Source organism: Pseudonaja textilis, chromosome 5 (assembly GCF_049901715.1).
Source record: "Pseudonaja textilis isolate UNSWEBS1 chromosome 5, rPseTex1.2, whole genome shotgun sequence".
In the NCBI taxonomy this organism is placed as follows: Eukaryota; Metazoa; Chordata; class Lepidosauria; order Squamata; family Elapidae; genus Pseudonaja; species Pseudonaja textilis.
The window spans coordinates 52995246-53013359 of NC_141994.1; the positions used below are offsets into that span (position 1 = coordinate 52995246).

The following is an 18114-nucleotide window of genomic DNA, read 5'->3' on the forward strand; positions in this document are numbered from 1 at the left end:
TAAAGCTTCCTGTTGGGAAAAATTGGTCCTGGTTATCCTTCTTATTCAAATAGTTTGCACAGCCATACTCCTTAGATTAAGTTTTTTTTCCAAATTAGGGTCTTATAGTCCTGTAGACTTCAGAGGAACAGACATTGTGTAACAGAAACACAACTACACAGCAATAGAGCTATCCATCACTTCCAATAATGAAATTCCACCTAAGAAATTAAAAGGGAATCTCAAAGAATCTAAAGTAGGACAGAAAAATAGAAGACTTTTCATAGAAGAAAGACATTTTTGGAAAGCTATTCATTTTAATTTCAGTTCAGAAACATGAAGGACGAAATTAAAATTGCTATAAGCACGATGGAGAACACAGTAAAGTCTTCTCTCCTAGAAAATATAAATGTCTGTTTACTCACACTGACCAATTTTAAATAAATTGTCCTATTAAAAAAAACCTTTCTTTTAATAGAGGGAACATCAAGCAAAAGCTTTCAAGAAAATGGAGCCATGTGACATCTAGCAGCTTTAGTTAACAGGCATTACAGTAAAATCTGCTTCCAGAATTTGCTTTCTGTGGGTTCAAGTTCCCTGAGTTGACATTGGGTTTTGAGTTCCAGTGGGATTCTCTCCATGGAAAATAATATCCTTGCCACGTTTTCTACCAGGAATCATCCGAGTCTACGAGGCACCACCCTTTCCAAGAGCAATTTTCCTTGAGACCTCGCTGACAATTGGCTCTGGTTTGCAGACCATAATACATTTGCTGGGAAAATGGACCCAAGCTTTAGAGTCAAGCTTTTGGTGTTTCAGGTTTCCTAAGGTATGTTTCACACTGCTATATTATTATTAACAGCTAGCCACGACTCATTTGCAGAGGATGAAAAAAAAAAAAAGCTACGAAACCCACAGTTTTCAATGCTTGAAAGATCCATTAAATGGATGAAGATTGTCTTTCAGCAGCTATTTTTGAAAGTCATCAGAAAAGGCCCCATTTCAAATCAGGGGTCCTGGAAGAGGTTTCTATGGATGTTGTTCTCTTTGGTACTGAAGTAACTAGACAGAGACAGCAACTGATCATATTGGAAGGCCACTACAGATGTCCCGCATGTAATGATTCGCTCTCTGAACTTCAGAAAAAGACAGTAGGTCTCTACTTGGCCTGGTAAATCCCACTGTAGGTACTTGGTTCATTTGCTACTTATAGCTATTTTCAAAAATGACTCTTCAGGATGCCTCCGTAGTATTTTTCTATTTATTTCTTTGCCTTTTATAAAATCTTTTCATGTGATGTGAGAAGCATCCCACCATAGTATTGTTTTTCATGTCTATCTAGAATTAAACAGATCTGATTTCTTGAAGTGATTAAAAAAACACAATATAATCAAGATGAGAACAAATGTTAAAAGCAGCATCATGCTAATTAGCCTTATTTATTCAACCAGATATGTTTTCCCTTGAAGTAGTTGATACCTGAACTGTCTGAAGCAAGCTCCACTGTCAGCAGATCTTGGCACAATTCTCCTCTAATGCCAGCTGCCATCATCCAATCCAGGATTACTGCAAATCACCTGATACCAGCACATATAACAAGAAAGCCTCAGTAGCAAGAACAAAGAAATTTACATTTGGTCCCTTGAGTCCCTTCCTTTAATCTACTAACATCAATCATGGACTTTAATCAACTGCTCTGGGTTCTGTTTGCTTTTCATCCTAAATAATCTTATAAGGAAAATTTTACATGTGATTTTGAAACCTTGGAAAGGGAAGCTTAAACATCTTCTAAGGCATTCTAATGAATCTATAAAGAATGCCATTTAGAGGGTTTTTTTTGGAGGTGGGCAACTACCTGTCTAAAAGAACTATAAACACCCATTTAAAGAAAAAGAGCACTATATACTGGACAATAAAGATTTTGCTTCCTCAACACTTTTTGGTGTATCTTATAGATCTGTTAGTGGGGCTAGAGAAAATCACCCAGAAAGCATTCAAGACTGTAATTGAGAATTTTATTGGCAGTTACAGAGCTCCAAGCTATATTCAATTGGTTGACAAACTTCTTACAACATACAAGATCATGAAGGGAAATATGTCATTGAAGAATCATGTACTGCATTCACACTTGAACTTATTACCTGAAAATCTGGGTGCAGTAAGGATGAACATGATGAAAGATTTCATCAGAACATTGTCACATTGGAGAAATGGTATCAGGGCAATTGGAACCCATCAGTGGTGGCTGACTATTGTTGGACCCTGCAGTGAAATGCATTGGACACTGAATACAAACAAAAATAACCAGCAAAACACTTTAATCCTATTGATCTCATGTGTGTCAGAAACATTATGCAATTATGTACATTAGAGTCATTAAAAGTTAATTTCATATTTCTCAATATTTTTACAAATTATATTTGTGTTCAGTTTGAAAGGGTCTATCATAATTAACAAAAGTTAATTCAGGAAGCAAAACTTTTTGGGAAAAAAAGCTATTTTCCAGTGATTTGGCTCTGATCCATTTGAAAGCTCTACCAAAGGATGGGCCACAAAAATCTCAATGAGACTAAATAGCAGGAAATATGGCAATTATTTAATGATAGCCTAGATTTTTCCAGGATGGATCTGATCTTTCTCTCTCATGGTTATGCAACCTTCGTTATAGATGTACCAATATTCCAGGAAAAAGATGGGGCAAAGGCTAACATCACCATAGTTCAGGTCTGAATATGACTTTCTCAGTCAGAAGACATTGGTTCCATTACAACCAAGAGCCTCAGTGGCACAGTGGTTAGAGTGCAGTACTGCAAGCTACTTCTGCTGCAGCCAGCTGCCTGCAATTTAACAGATCGAATCCCACCAGGCTCAAGGTTGTCTCAGCCTTCCATCCTTCCAAGGTGGGTAAAATGAGGACCCAAATTGTTGGGGACAATATGCTGACTCTGTAACCTGCTTAGAGAGGGCTGGAAAGCACTATAAGGCAGTATATAAATCAAAGTACTATTGCTATTACACATGTTCTATTGCCCTATCCAGTAAGAGTTGGTCCTCAAACACAATAACCCTCTTATTGTTAAACTGCTGTAGTAGGTTGGATGAGGAAAAAGTGATGTTTGTTTTGGTGGATGTGCATAGAGATATCTTGAGGAAGGCAGCCATGTTCTGTGCTATTGCTATCACTATCCAGGAACTTGTCTATGGAGATTTTCTGTCATCCAGGTCACAGTTGTCCCAAAGGTGCTTTTTCAAAAGACAAGAAAGTCCAGTTGCCTTCTGAAAAAAACATCTTTGGGGTGTCCAGGAGCCTATGGTCTGCATCAGTGTTTCTCAATATTGACAACTTTAAGATGTGTGGACTTCAACCAACAGAATGGTTGGTTGGGGAATTCTGTGAGTTGCAGTCCACACATTACCAGTTACCAGATTAGAGAAATACCAATCTAGGCTTTCCAGTTGTCCCAATTACATACATATTCACTAGAAATACCATTCAGTATAACATATCCTTACAAAATTATTGTTTCATTGTTTCATTTTTGTACTCTATGAAAGTACAGTTTTTCCCCTGGACATGTGTATCAGTTTGCCTAATAAAGCTTGTTATTGTACTAACACTAATGGTTCTCTAGTGTTGTTGGAAACTATTTTTCTTAAGAGACACACCAGAGATGGGATTTCTTATATTACAGTTCATGCTTTTTTTCCCCTGGAGGTCACCATAATCAATTATTCAAGACTAAATTTAGCTTCATTTTTCTTCTTCTTAAGATGAAGTTGGTGTAAGTAGCTCATATGCAGTTCAAACTCTAAATGTTTCTCCAGAATGATATATGTAGGTGTTAAATCCATTATAGGGAGAACTTAATCCCCTGAGTGCAACTGCATGCTAATCAGCCAGGGAAACTAATCAGAGAAGGCATTTGCAATTCTTTTTTGACAGGCTGAATGAGTGGCTAGGTAAACCCATCAGTGAAGGGTGTAGTACATAAAAGCTGTCAGGTTATAGATTAGGTACTGGCCACTTGTACAGGCATCCTGATAAGAAACATTCTCAGCTATGTAAGTGCATTGCACAAACTCCCAATAGTTAAAGCCTTCATTGATTATTTTAAGCCAACATTTAATCACACTAATTCTAATTCAGTCTTCTTTTTCTTCATCTTTCTCTATGATAGCACACAATTCCTTGCCCTTTGTACATCTTCAACTTTATGGAAAGGTCTTTGCCTTGCCTTGCCTGATATAATAAACCTATTTGTCTTATTATTAATTTTAATTTTTTTAAATAAACCATCTATTTACAAGATTTAGAAATACAAGGCAATGGTGGGAGGCTACTGCTGTCTGAAATATATCACTAATAATATCTGTTAAGGCATTTATTTATTTTTTCAAGTCATTTTAGGTGAATTTCAAAATGTCAGGATTCATGGAATTTCCAGAGCATCACTCTACATTGAACAGAGTAATTATGAGCTTCCAACACTCCTGGCTGGTACAGCCAATGATATGCCATGATCCGTATTGCAAGCAATATCAAGAAATCAACAGCTTTACCATCCTTGCACTCAAGAGTGTAAGCAGATGGTTAAGTTGGCAGCTGCTCAAATGCTAAGTTTAAAAGCAAACAGCATGCTTGTTATCACATTCTCTTTGCCTGGACTAGACCAAATGAAGATGGGGATTTAGTCTCCTGCAGGAATGTTTCCAAGAATTTAGCAACATAAGCACTAAGATTTACTTAAAGGCTAAGTGGTATTATTCCTCCTATTTGATTTGCAAGGTGTATGTTTATGTATCCAGTCTCAGGCTATGTAAATAAAATATCTGGTTATGATGGATAAGAGGGTTACTTTTATGTGAAAGCCACTAAAATTAAAAGCAATCAAATTTAATTTACATCTTAAGGAGTCCTTTAAGGAGAAGAGAGGATTGAAGAGCTATTTGACCTGGGTCTCAAATACATAATGAATTTTTGGAAGTAGCTTTGACCCTCCGAAAGCTTTATATGGGGATTCTCTCCAAATTCTGTACAACCAACACATGAGATATTAGGAGGTCCAAATCTGAAACAGATTATTATGTCCTACTGGAATTGTTTTACCCCTGTTTTGATTATTTAGTAAATGTTCTGATATAAAAATTGTTTGATTTCTAATTAATTGTTATATTCTAGATTATATACCTGATTGCAACTATTGGTTGCAAGGTAAACAGGTTATTTGGCACTGGAAGAAAAATGCAAAGTTGAAAGATAATAACAACTGGAAAAATGAAAGGTAATAAAAGACATTACCAATAGATGAAAGTATATGTAGCTCAGAGCTGGAGTCCTTGTTGCTCACTGAGTTATTTACTTGCAGAAGTTTCTCAACAAGTTGGATAGTGAAACTTCTGGAAGTTTAGTTAAAGTTATTATCAATAGGACCTAGATAGAACTTCCATGTTCAGAAGTTATATACCCCTGAATTCCAAGACCTGGGGAAAGACAGTCAATTTATCTAAAAAGATAATTGATTTCTTACATTGTGGGGAGCATTCTACAACAATCTAAAAAACCAGAAGTTACAATAAGAATTATTATAATTAAATTATTTTAATTTTATTATTAGTCTGATATATTTATTGTGCACTATTTTTCAAGATAATGTACAAAACTGTTACAAAATAGAAAACATAAGACAGAATCTATAACTGGAATATTTAGCTCGGTAAAAGTTGAGAACAGCCTCTTTCCTCTTCCAAAATAATGTGCAACCAATTTCTATTCTAAATTAAACATGCCTCCCTTATCAGGAATCCTTTCATGTTCAGATGGCCAATGTCTAAATCTTAGCACTGATTGATTTGGTCTCTATATCTCTAAACATTTGGTCTAATGACTGCAATGTTTCTTACTGGGTGCTTTTTATCTTCTCCAGAGAGCTCCCTACATGTGGTTAACAGGTTAGCCAAGAGCAATGAAGTGCCTGTTTAGCACATCAAAACATATCTATTCCAAGGTGGCCTACATTTTTCTCCAAAGTAACCATCTTTTCATAGTACTTGTAACCAATAAATTGAAAGTAGTAGCAATAATAGTCATCCTTTTAATCAAGCAGCCACTGTGATTGGATCTATTATACAGTATAAACAAGCGTTATGTCTCTGTGTAAACTCTCTTGCACTAATCCATTCTTTTTTTAAAAAAAAAATCAGGTTGGCATTAGCTGAATACCTAGTCTAAATATTTTTAAGAACAAGTAAGATCAAATATCTCTCAGCAGCAGAAATAAAAGCAGAATTCCCGAGATCTTACAGACTTATTTCTTTGAACTGATATTTTGAGCATAGATTGCCATTACATTTCCTTCATTTACTATATGTATGCAAACAAAATTAAATAAATGTTTCCATGCACCAAGAACTATGCATCTATTTTTCTTTTCAGGAAAAAGGGTAATGTGATTGAATTTGTCATCTAAAATATTGATATCCTACCTATTTCCCACAGGATTATAGGACTCACAACCCATAACAATTTATAGATGACTGCAAAACTCAAATACAAAATGTAGACGAGTCACTGATGAACAACTACACTAAAAGCATTTTAAATATGGACAATTTACTACAAACAGCAAAGGCCTTCCTAAAATATTTTTCATTAGTGATTTAGGTATTCCTCCCAAAGCCACTAAAACATTTTGCTTCTCTTCATTGTATAAATAATAATAATAATAATAATAATAATAATAATAATAATAATAATAATAATAATAAATTGTTGCTTTTTAATAAGCCATTTTGTAGATTTGGTTTGTAGGCCAAAAGGTGAGATCCTACCTCAGCGGAAGTGGGGGCATGTCTCGGGGGTAGCACAATGGTACACACAGATATTTTTTGCTGAAAGTGTATTCCTTTATATCTCCAGATAACTCTCCAAAAGCTTTTGTCTAAAGCTTTGGAGACCTGTTTTATATCATGGGTTCATTGATGAAAAGATCAGTCAGAGGATAAGCATTCCCCACACAGAGAGATTAGGAGGAGGAGGCTCTGGGTATTTCTCAGAAATGCCTTCTTAGTTCATGAGGATCAATGCTGAGATTCAGTGCAGGACTGACTGGATTTCATTCCACTTGAAATGAAGACGATTTTTGAAGGTGTTCCTGTGGCCCACTTGCCATCTCTTCATCTTATTTTATTGGGTAAGAAATGTGAAGACATCCATTTAGGGAAAGCAGCAAACATTCCATGGGTAAACTCAACATTTATCTTTCAAGAACAATCCCCTAATAGAGGGTCTCTACTGAAGAATGAGCTCCTCTAAAAACCAAGCCTATACTTCATTATGAAAGAGGATACATGGTGGAAAGTACACATATTTTAGGGAGATACTTTGATCCAGCAGACATGTGATGCGACACCCAGAAAAATATGCCTTACTTCACTTAATCTTCCAAGGAAAGATTGAAGGCAAACGAGGACCAGGCAGAAGAAGAACATCATGGCTTCAAAATCTAAGGGACTGGTTTGGACGAAACTCAGCAGCACTTTTTAATGTGGCTCTTCATGAAAATAGGATCACCAACATGATCGCCAACGTCCAATGACAGATATGGCACAAGAAAAAGAAGAAATTCAGAGAAATAACTTGTGCATTTCACTTCATTTTTTACTGTTATGTGAATCTGGATGAGCTCTTTAAATAAGCTATTATAAATATGCATATAGTTCAAACCCTTCAGCAAACCTATATTTATTTTGTGTTATAGTCCTGAATCATCAATCAAAGCACTTGTTGGCTATGGCAATAGGAATTTTGCTTCAACTGCAGGGCTGTGCTTAGTAGGAGAAATTAACCTCTTTTCAAACTGATTATTAAGAAAATCTTTTGGGTTTACTTTGTACCAGCAGCAAAATCTAAGTTATCTCAGTGGACATTAGGCCATCACACACAGTTTCCACCACAGCCATTTCTGATCCAGTCAACTACGTGAGTTGGCTTCACGTTTGTTATATTAGGGTAGGATCAGCATTCCCAAAGGAATCTACAAACTTCCCAGCAAGAAGTGTCCATAAAAGATTATTAATTATTTTTATATCATTTTTGAGGTTCCCAATTTCCTCCCAACTGAATTTCTTCACTAAGATAACAGCAATCTTGCCTCACTTTGGTATCACCACCCAGGACTATAAACAGATTTGCTGCCCATTGAAGGAAAGGAGAAAGGCAAAATGCATTTAACCCCAGAAAAGTGATATTTAAAAGATGGGAAGTAGCACTGGCTGAAACAAATATAACTACAAAGAATCTTGAAGAAAACCTCAGTTTAGGACAATGGTGTTCAAAACCAATCCCTTTTTAAAATTTTATTAAGACCTTAATTCCTAATACATTCTTTTCTGAGTTTAGAAATTTTGCTGGGCATACAAACTGATTAATTCATTTATGAAGAAACAAATGTATTGAAATATACTGTCAAATATTGTGCAGGTGTTTGCTTTTGTGGTACTCCCTTTTGTTATTCTTTTACTTCACTCTTCAATAATTTGTTAATATACTAAAACAATAGCAAAAAACAAAGAGGGATTATAGAACCTTATTCAAAAATTTCTTCTTCTTCCTCCTCCTCCTCCTCCTCCTCCTTCTCCTCCTCCTCCTCCTCCTCGTATTCTGTCATAGTTGTAAGGCTGGGAGAAATATTGGTCCATAATTACTCAAACACCTTTATATCTGTAGAGATTCTTCTAGCTCCTTTCTCTCTAGTCGTGGTCCAACATTTCATGTTCTACTTGTAAATATTACCAAGTTATAAAACTCAGAAGATGTATATATGTGTCATTCATAGCACCATTGTTGCATGCAGCCTTTTCCTGTCAAGAATTGCCTGCCTGCGGTTGATCTATTCAAGGCCACATAATTATTTAATGATTGGTGGGGCCAGGACTGTCAGTCTCTTTTTTCAGGCAACCTTTCTTTCCTTTCTTTCTAATACCTTCTCTCTTTTTTCTTCATAATTTAGAAATTATTGAGGAAGGAAAGATGACTGTTATCAGGAGTTTGAATTGGAATGATAAGGTAATCTACCAGTATAGTTAATATACACAAGACATTCATTGCTTACAAATGGCTTTTGAAATTAGGGCAAGGAGCATTGTAGGAAGTAATGAGTGAAATTGTTTTAATCCATTTTCATGTATGCATGTATGCAGTGGTGGGTTTCAAAAACTTTTTTACTACCCGTTCTGTGGGCGTTGCTTGGTGGGCATGGCAGGGGAAGGATACTGTAAAATCTCCAGTCAGAGATGGTATTTGCCTGTTCTCTGACCTACTCAAAATGTTCGCTACTGGTTCTCCAGAACTGGTCAGAACCTGCTGAATACCACCTCTGCATGGATGTGTTCTTCTTACTTAAAGAAGTTTAACACAAGCCTCAAATAAAGTCCCAATGTACCATACAAGTGCTTATGGCAACTGTTATCTAATCCTTCTGAAGGGTGCCAGATTACAGAAGACTATTTTAGTTCTTAACTACCACTCCCTTAGTCCTGATCTTGCCAAATAAAAGTAAATGAGCCCAGTCCTTTACGGTGGGAGGAGTCTTCTGAAAACTCACGGCAAGTCTGGGCCTCTGCTGAAGGCACCTGGGGTGAGATCTGACTTCAGCAAAGTAATCAACATCTGAAATTTCATAATGTTTTTTTCAAGAGATTACATAACTCTCAGAGTCACTGGCAGGTTTTGTTTTGACTTGCCAATTCTTTGGATGGAGTCCATAATCATTACTTTGTTTTTCCAATATTATTATTATATCGGAGCATTAATTGCTCATTTTTGTTCTTTTTCATATGTTGTCATTTGTTTTTCACCATTACCTTTCCCCTGAAGTCATAGAATCATTATTCTATAACAGCCAACTACTAATGAAGTGCTGTCTTGCAGCCAGCTCTCTGAACTCAAGAAGTACCTGTAGCTGATTTGCTTTCTTACAAGCAAGCCAAGCACTTCACCAAGGAAAAAATCTTCTGCTTGGATGGTGCACCAGTGCAGGTGCATGTTCCACAAAAAGCCTGAGCAATCATATTATAAAGTTATTAATTTTGTAGATTTGCAAGGCTGATCAGCATACACACCTGAAAATAAATACACATGCAGGTAAGTCCTCCACTTACAGCCACTAGTTTAAGAACCATTCTAACAGTGGTGGTATTCTACCAGCTCAGCAGAGCTGGTAGAAGCAATGAGTAGCGGAGACCAAACCGGTTCTCTCCGCCACTCTGCTGTTGGGTCCTCCCACCTGCCCGGGCTCCCATACTCACCTTTATCCTCTGAATTTGAAGCGCAGCTGCTTTGTGCGGCACAGAAGAGTGCTGTGTGGCAGCTGCTGAAGTGACTGGGATCATGCAGGCTTGCAGGAGGTGAGTTAGCACGTCTCTGCGCCTGCGTAAACACCTCTGCACCTGTGTACATTTGGCATGCGCATGTATGAAAAGTGTGTGCATGCGCACAAAGTGCGCCCACCAAGCCATACCCACCAAACCAGTGGTAAAAATATCTGAATCCCACCACTGCATTCAAAATTACAACGGCACTGAAAAAAGTGACTTATGATACTTGTGACAGCATCCCCCACTGTCATGTGATCAAACTTTGGGCGCTTGGCAATGACCATGCATTTACAATAGTTGTAGGATTGTCATCTGCAATCTTCTTTTTTATATGAATATGTTTTATTAGGTTATAAAGTGTTATAAAATACAAAATATGAAAGCAAATAAAAGGGCAGGGATAGGGAGGGGGAAAGGGCAGAGAAAAGTGAGGAAGGGGAAGGGGAAAAAAAGAAAAAGAAGCACTGACATTGACTCTATCTATTACAGTAGACTGGATAGAACACAATTTTTTTTACCATAATAGTATAAGTCATTTCTACAAGAATCTAACAGTCTAATCTGTAAAACCCAGAATCAAAGTTTCATTCTTTTCCATATCAAGCACGAAGTTTAGAAGTGGTTTCCATGTAGAAACAAAAGTATTTATGTTCTTTTCTTTAAGCAAAGTAGTCAATTTTGCCATTTCAGCCAAGTCCATCAACTTCTGCAACCATTCTTCCATAGTAGGAATCAAAGTGTCCTTCTATTTTTTATGCATACAATAATCTTGTGGCTGTCAACATATATATAACAAAGTTCCAAACTTTTTCTCCAATTCTATTTCCATAAAGGCCAAGAGGAAAAATTCAGGTTTCACACCTGCAATCTTTTAAAAAGCTTCTGACAAGCAAAGTCAATAGGAGGGAGCCTGATTTGCTTAGCAACTGCATGATTCCCATAATCACTTTAACGATTTGCTTAACCACCATGACAAAAAGGTTTCAAAATGGGGCATGACTTTTTTTTAACAACTGTGGTGTTTAGCAAGGGGAAGTTTGGGTTCAATTGTGGTTGTAAGTCAAAGACTACCTGTACTATTATCGATTGTACAGCAAAACCTATTTAGCTCAATTTCCCAAGGAATAGTATCACGAGAATATCATGGTAATTTCAAAGAGTAGAGTCTATATAAAGCAGTACTCATAATATGATTTTCCAGTCTTAACCTAATCATGATTTACTCAGTTTAATCATTTTTTCCAGCTTTGACCAGTATACTGGACTATAAACTAATCCTATGGGCTGGGTTGGTAAAACCACTAGACTAAAGTGTGTTTTGTAATATAAATTCTCTTCCCCACTCCTAACCCTCCTTTAGAAACTGGTAGAGATGCATCTTAAATGAGGACAAGCTGAAAACTGATTAAATTTCAGTTGTATTACATTTCAAATTTAATATTTTCCACTTTTTAAATTCTATATTTTAAAAAGTCGATATTGAGCTAATATTATTGACATTCATACTAGAGAACTTATGAAAAGTATCATTGACCCTGTAGGATAATTCAATATAATAACTAAGTCCCAGTAGTAATGTAAGTTCCATAAAGACTTTGAAGTTTGCAAATATTTTCTTCCTTGCGAAATAGGCTCTCTCTTTTTGCTTTCTTTTTAAAACATCTCTTTAGGATGCTTAAGAATTTCTTTCAAATTTGTCTTAGTGATGTTTTTAAACTTATTTCATGGTGGATTCTACTGTTGACTTTTTTCTGTTAGACACCTTTCCATCACACTAAAGCAAGAACACCAGTTTCTCTGGAATCATTTCCTTGAAATTCTCTTTTTCTTTGGGGAGAAAAAAATGTTTTGACGAGAAATTAAAATGAAAAAAAAAAAAGATACCAATATCAGTACAGACAGTGGACAAAAGGAAAAGCACTTGTGGATTCAGTGGTATCCATGGGACCAGAATGCCTACCTGGGTTAGACAAATGCTTCAGGAAGGAGTTCTTTGACCCAGCTCATGGGCTCCTGACATCTGACATTTACTGTGATGGAAAACATAATTGCTATTCTGCATGAACCACGCACCTCATATGATAAAAGTATGTTTTGCCAAAAGGGTGTACAAAGCTGAATGAAAACAAAAGAAAATTCTCTGAAGTAGGGATAAGTAAATGGAATGGGAGATTTAAAATCTGTGCAAGTCTGAGAAGCTGGAAGTGGCAGATTCATCCATTGTTGAAGGTGATATTTGTTCTATTCTGAGTTGGACACTGGCTTCCTTGCTGAACCGCTTCCTCAGCTGTGTATTAAGTGCAGCCATAAAGTTATCAACAATTGATAAAGTCCTATTGTCAAATCATGTAAACTGGGTGTACTTAGGAGAGCTCTAAGCTCTTTTATCTCTGGCTTGGTTCCCTGACATCCTGATAGTTCAACCGGAAAGCCCTGACTTTGCATTACCTGAACTGGATTCATACACCATACGGTTTGTTTATTTTTCACATGATACACAAATCCAGTTATGGTTTGAAAATCTTTGGTTTATGATTTAGGGTGATGTGAATCTAACCATTAAATAAATAAGCCATGGTTTTTAAAGTGTTATGTGAATAAACATGGCCTTTTCACTCTCAGTTCCACTTCCTGATCCAGACTTCTGTAGCTATTACTTTGCCATTCCAATTGGGTTATCAAAAAAGCTGAAGTCTGAGATATAGAAGTAGATGAATTGAACGGAAATTTAGCTTTGTTTAATTAGCCTTAAATTTGTTTTAAAATGTTTTACATGACTCTACCCTTAAAGATCTGTTTTTTTAAAAGAAAAATCAGGTACATATTAGATTGCCCTGTTTTAATCATAACTTTTAGGAAAGGCTGCAGATCCATATCAGAGCAATATTTGCCTCTTCTCGGTTTGAAACTCCAGAATCTCCAAGTAAGGCTGGGAAATTTTTTCATGGAAAGATTATCCCACTGAGTACTGGCAGAATGACACGAATAGGTAATAAGTACTGTAGGTTTAGTAGGATCAGCAAATAGTTGTACTAATCTTTCTTTCTTTGTACATTTCCCATACCTGTGCTTTATAGCACAGAGCCTCGTTTTAAAGAATGATTTATTTTTAGGGAATTGTTCATCTTCCTGACCTGCCACTCAGATGTTCCAGATGCCATTCAGTCTATTTTCTGCCAAGCACATTCCTTAACAACAACCCCCCCTTCACTTCTGCTTCTGGCACACAAGAAGTTACATGCATCTCCTAGTTTTCCTTTTCATTCATTTCTAAACTTCCATTGTTATTTTTTTTTCATTTGTAGCCTCTCCTATTTTAGGCTTTTCTTACTTAAGCTTATTCTATAGCTTTTGTCAGGATAGCCCTTGGCATGTTTCACTAATCTTTCCATGCCTTCTTGCTTCCTTCAGTATGCCACTAATATTAATCTATCAATTATCTTATGTTCTTCATCAAATTAACATATAAGACTAAGTGTAAATACAGGAGCTTCTTGCTTAATATAAATTCCAAGGAAGTGTCTGATTATTGATCACTGGAATTGTCATTCAACACGTCTGGAAAGCACCATGTTGGAAAGGATTATGAAAGGAAGTTGATTTAAATAATTACACAAGGGCAATAAATTCCTATTGAATGTTCAGTTATGTTGTCACTAAGAGCTAACACCAACTTAATGTCACATAATCACTTAATCAATTTAGGATACAGTCCAAGTTTGATTCTTAGAGTTCCTAAGATGAATTATTTTCCTCCCATAAGTAAAATTTGACATTCAATCATTTGTTGTCTTGGATAAAGATGTAGGCAGGGCTTTACACAACATTTCAAAGGACTTAGTTGAATGAGTGAAATGTTCTCTTCAGCATGTTCAAATAGCCAGTTTCTCTGGAAAGCTGTAGTCATTTGAGGAAAAGTATATCAGAAATATTTTGGGCTTTACAGAGATCTTTGTCAGAAGCTTGTTTCTATTTCCAAAAGTGTGATACTTTCTCTGGCTACCTATATATGCTCATCTGCTTGCTAACCATTAGCGGTTAGATGGCCAGCAAAAAAATTAATCAATAAATAACATTTCTGCTCGGGCTGAATCTAATTGCAAATGCATTAGAAAAGATTTCTGGAGAAGATGGCTTCTGGAAGGGATGGGGCTCACACAATACACATAATGAAGCATCTCTATCATAATACTGAAAAATTCCAATATTGTAGTAATTAGATATTGGTACTCTTTTGGAAAGTAACTTCATAGCATTTGGGACAAACTATGAGTTCTCCCAGTATTACCCCCAAATATCAATAAATGTTTTTCTTCTCCAAAACTAACCTTAGATTAGTAATAATAATCCCTGGGAATTGTTATCTTGCAACAATGCTATCTCTATCTTTCCCCCACTCTACTTTTATTGCATTCTTCAGGAGCTGTCCAGCATTACTTTTCAAAACGTAATCACCGAACCAGTAGTAACGCAGGTTGAATCCCACCCCTGTACTGTCCCTTTAAAAATGGTGCTTTCCATTGGTATTTGGCTCCCTGTCCATTTTCATCTGTTCACATGGTCCAGCTGTGCAGTAACCAGGCCTTATATGATTCAGCATTATGGAATGTAGCTAATTCTTCCAACTAAAAGTAGATCCAGGCACATTTCAACAACCTAGGGCAGAGGTGGTATTCAGCAGATTCTAACCAGCTCTGAAATTTCAGCAGAAATTTTGAATAGTTCAGAGAACCAGCAAATGCCACCTCTGACTGGAGATTTTACCGTATCCTTGTCCTGCCATGCCCACTAAGCCATGCCCACAGAACCAGTAGTAAAAATTGTTTGAATCCCACCACTGGATCAGGGGTAGCAAACCTGCAGTGTCATGTTGTCATCACGTGATGTATTGCAACTTTTTTTTCCTTCGCTAAACTGGGGCTGGGCGTGGCCAGCACATGACACATCCGGTCCACGGGCTGCAAGTTTGATATATCGAGTTTGGTTTAGATATATATGATGTTATCTGAGCATTTGCAATAGGTTCAGAGGCATATTTCCCCTGGGAAGGTGCATATTTTGGTAAGGGGAAGATTAAAGGTACTTCTTCAGCAACCCATGGTCCTACAGGAATCCCCCCTATTCCTTGTGGCACTGCAGGAAGGGGATGGAGCAGGGGTGTCCAACCTTGGCAACTTTAAGATTTGTGGATTTCAACTCCCAAAATTCTCCAGCCAAAGTTAGACATGGACTGGTGAAATGCTCTTGATTGTGCCAGAGAAAACTGCATTGACTGAAATATTTCATATGAAGCTGTTCTTAAAGAAGAACTTTGGCCAAAGAAAAAGAAATCATGAAAAATGAGTAATAGCAAATAATCTTTTTTTTACTAAAAGAAACCAAAAACACAGAATAAATCTAAAAGTTCCTAAATTATAAATCTTGTTTATGACTGTCATGAAGTAGGGGACTTTTCTGCTTGGAACGGTTTGATATATCATAAACACAAAAAAGGGATCTGTGAAGATCTTGATAAAGACTTCTTAGCTTTCACTGTAGCAGAATTTGCTGCCTAACACATAGGCCACAGTTCAAGCACTAAGTTATTTGGCAGATTTGCAAAGTAAATTTAATAAAACTTTAACAGTGAGCAAAAGGAAGATTTCAGTAGCACAGGACATAAAATTATATGAGGATTTCCTGTCAGTTATTAGTTATCATCCTGCTATTAATGATGCAGGACATATTCAACTGGAAATAAACTGGAACTGTTGTAAATCTACTACTCCTCGAGCTAGCATTGGTGGCAAAATAACCTTCTGTCTTGTGTATTGAGCAGGCCAACAAGTCACCTGCTTACTTGTAACAGTTGAAGCAGCCACAATTTAGTTTTCTTAATCTTTTTAAGCAAAAGGGGCAACAATATTGCTGTGAAAAGAGAGAAAAAATTCAATCACAGGAAAACATTGCTAGTATGTGGCTTACTCTGAAATCACCTCAAAGATCTGGATATGCAGAGGAAGCCTACCTATCTGTGGTTGGATTTAACCAAGCATGATGTATCAAAGGTATTTTTTCAAGAGGAAACTGGACTTTCTTTGTGGCTTTCCCTTGCAGATATTTCGCTTGCATCCAAGAAGCTTGTAAGTTTTGATTGGACAGTGGGGGGCATGGAAGGATTAGTTCTGTCAGAACTTTTTTTGTTTTTCCTTGAAGACATTTCATTACTTATCCAAGAAGCATCATCAGTTCTGACTGATGCTGGGGGAGATGAAAGGATTAGTTCTGTCAGAATTAATATTTCCATTTCCCCTATCATCCAGTCAGAACAGATGAAGCTTCTTGGATAAGAAGCAAAACATCTTCAAGGACAAACAAAGAAAGTCCAGTTTCCTCTTGAAAAAGCACCATTGGGACAACCATGGATGACTGAGAATTTTGATAGACAAGCATGATGTAGTTTTATTTCCACTGATAGTACTACAGAAGTAAAATGATAGCATGCTCGAATGAGAAATTATTCTCTTTGTGTAGAAACTTGTGCCACTTGGCATGCAATAAGATGCTAATGATGATAGCAGTGATCAGCAGTTCTGCTGTGGTAGTGTTTAGGGGACAACTAAGTCAGGCAATGCTTAGCTAGATATTTCCCAAATATAATTATGGGGTGGGGTTTTTGTCATAAAATGTCAGATATAAATATGGGATGGAATGCCAAACTTTGTGCGGGGAAAATGGCTAATCTGCATCCAGAATTTATTCCAGGAAGAAATAATTTGGCAAAAGGACTTAAGCCAACCTTACCCACACGGTCCAAATGTATTGGGTGCCCAGTTCCCGGTATGTGAGAGGCTATCATTTTTAAAAGAAGTATTTTTCTCTTTAGATTAGGAGAACAATAATTTTGAATCACCAACCTTCATAAATCAGCACAATCAGTTGTAAGACAGCATGGGATTTGTAGTTTAGATCAAATCATAGACAGCCGGGTCATAATCCTTGCCCAGATTCAGAAATGTGGATCTAAATAGAGCCACAACCTAGATTCGAATTTTAACCAAGAGCATAAATTATTTTAGGAAAATAAGAGTTCAGATAGTCCTCAATTTATGATCGCAACTGAGATCACAATTTCCATTGCTAAGCTAAGCAGCTATTAAGTGAGTCATCCCCGATTTTACAACCTTTTTTCTGCCAGAGCTGTTAAGCAAATCACTGCAGTTGTTAAAACGAATCATGTGATTGTTAAGCAAATTCAGCTTCCACGATTGATTTTGCTTGTCAGAAGCTGGATAGGAAGGTCTCAAATGATGATCACATGACATCAAATGCTGCAACCATCATAAATACATGCCAATTGCTAAGCACCCAAATTTTGGTCATGTGATGGATGCTACAATGGTCAGAAATGTGAGACTGGTCATAAGTCACTTTTTTCAGTCATTATACCTTCAAACAGTTGTTAAATGAATGGGCTCTAAATTGAGAAGTACCTGTATGCAAGGTTGGTCTCTATAAGTACATTCATGTTTAACCATTTGCTCTAGTACAGCCTTCCCCTTCTAGCACAGGAACCATTTTGAATTCAGGGTAGTTCCCAGTTTAAGAACAAGTTCAGTTTTGAAGGTGTCTCTTTAAGCTGAATTACTATGTAAGTTGGACAAATATTATTGTAATACCGTATAAGTAATATCGTACACTGAACTTGAACTATTGTGTATTTAGCAATAGCACTTAGACTTATAAGCTGCTTTACAGAGTTTTACAGCATTCCTTAAGCAG

General features: G+C 36.7%; 1 long non-coding RNA gene across 2 annotated transcripts in view; it reads right to left on the reverse strand.

Annotated features, from left to right (window-relative positions):
- Positions 1 to 1974: 1974 nt before the first annotated feature.
- LOC148125653 (uncharacterized) overlaps positions 1975 to 18114 on the reverse strand; it is a 50370-nt gene continuing 34230 nt past the window's right edge. For both annotated transcript variants that reach the window (XR_015743908.1, XR_015743907.1), the window contains one exon: positions 1975 to 2241. This is a non-coding gene — a long non-coding RNA (uncharacterized LOC148125653). The remainder of the gene's footprint in view (positions 2242 to 18114) is intronic.